Source organism: Pseudopodoces humilis, chromosome 3 (assembly GCF_049639895.1).
Source record: "Pseudopodoces humilis isolate 2021_Gansu_Grassland_sample_001 chromosome 3, ASM4963989v1, whole genome shotgun sequence".
Classification (NCBI taxonomy): Eukaryota; Metazoa; Chordata; class Aves; order Passeriformes; family Paridae; genus Pseudopodoces; species Pseudopodoces humilis.
The window spans coordinates 71,198,775-71,200,898 of record NC_142202.1 but is presented as its reverse complement, the minus strand read 5'-3'; positions in this window follow the sequence as shown (position 1 = coordinate 71,200,898).

The window sequence follows — 2,124 nt, the reverse complement described above, 5'->3', positions numbered from 1 at the left end:
GGCGGCGGGCGGCGCCAGCGGGGCCGGCACCGAGCGGCCGCAGCGCGCAGGCGCCTCCGCCGGCCCCGGGGCTGCGGGAGGGGCGGGAGCGGCCCCGCACCCCCTGCCGGCATCGGCACGGACAGCCCGCCCGGGCCGGGACCGGCCGCTGCCCGGCAGCGCTCGAGAGAGGCGCCTCAAACAGCTGGGGAGAGCCACGGCGCTGAGGTGCGGCCGTGCCCCGCAGCCAGAGCCCCGCAGCCAGAGCCCCGCGCCCGGGCAGCCCGCCCAGCTGTCGGGTGGTTAAAATTAGAAGGGCTGAATTCTCCCCTAAACCTGTGACAAGTGGTATTGCCCCTACATGGTGTGTCGAGGAGCCTCAACAGCCTTCATAAAACTGCTCTTCTCAAGCCGGCACCTGCTGCGGTTGCTTGGTCACGAGCGTGATGTTTAAGAAATGCCACCAAGTTTGCTCGTGTGGCAGTGTGACAGCTCCCAGAAACTTCGTGCTTCCAAAGCGGGACGTTTCTGTCCCCGCATCCCGGCATCGGCTCTGCCCGTGTCCCGGCCAGCCCCCGCCGGCACTACCCGTCTTGCAGGACACGCAGAGCAGTCACCGAGCGTGCCTTCATCCCCAGGAGGCTGACGAGTAGCATTCAGTGAGGAAAGGCATTCCAGCCCATCTCAAAACGTGACTAGCAATGATAAATGAGGACTGCCAAGGCAGAAAAACCCTTTCAATACATTCTGATGAGCTAGCTACAAAGTGGGGCTTTCAGCAGCCAAGAGCATATGGTCAGCATTATTTTTAAATATTTTTGGGGAGCATACAGAATCCCAACTTGTTTTTCAAGTAACAGTTTATACATGTACACATCAACATGTGCCTGAGAAAGCCCTGCCTTTGCCACAGATATTCTTGGTTTTGCACCTTGGACAAGAGATCAGGATCTCTTCAGGAATGTGTGCCAAGTGAACAGCGGTTTTATGAATCCCACTGCCTCATATAAGATCTGATTTTCACAAATATATTATGAAATAATTATGAAGGACTCGATTTGGCACTGTTTCCTCCGACTGGCCAGCCATTTTTATGGATACACCTTCTCTTTCCTGAGATATGCAGAATAAGTGAGCTGGAAAAAGGGTAGGAAGATTGAGTGGGGATAGCATGGCTACAGGAATGGTCACGAGCGATAGCATCTACCATGTGTTTGAGGTTGACAGCATTCAGCCACGCTTGCTGGAGCTAAGCCAAGCAGCTTCCAAAAGCTGCACAAAGCAGCTCATCAGAGAGTTCCCATCCCAATCCAAACTGACGGGTAAGCATTTTCTAGCATGTTACTGAACATTATGCGTTCAGTAACTGCAGTTTGTTCTACTGGTTGTGTCTTTATAAAGTCTTTGTACCTCTCTTAGTACCCTCTAGGTCTTCTCTAATTTTGGGGGAAGCTGTGGTGGTAAACAGGGTGTGCTTAGCCCTAATGCAGAAAAAAAAAAAAAGTTTGTTAGGAAAGCGTGGCAACAAACTAATAATATTTGCAGCCATGGGACAGTGTACAGCTTTGTCCTGATTGCAGCTAGTCTCTTGGGATATTCGTATTTCAGTATATTTGTGATTAAATGCCATTTCCCCTCTGCAGCAGGGCAGTAAAAACCAAGACTACATGGAGGTAGGTGGTGGTATCTACCAGTCAGCAGGAAGAGGGAAACGGGAGACGATCTGAGAGATGCCCCTATATCCTGTCCCTCCAGGAGGACCATAAGCAGGGGGAGCACATAGACATGGCTCTGACAGACTCTAGTCTTGTGCTGTGGTGTGCACCTGGGCACAGAAGAAAAACTTTCTCTGACATTCATTTTATATGACAGATTATTGGCCTTTAGTTTTACAGATAATACTAGACAACATTACCTATATTTATACAGATAACAAACATTCTCTAAGTAAAAAGTACTAAATAGAATTTATCACCTTAAAATAAGGTCTCATGTACTATAGGAGAACGAATTGGTTTAATTAAATTAATGTCTTATTGTTAAATCACCATAAAGACTGCTTTAACCTATCTTTGTCAACAAGCTGCAGGTTCTTTGAAGTCTACTAATGTAAATTAATCTGACAGAGGCAAGAAATAAAAACTG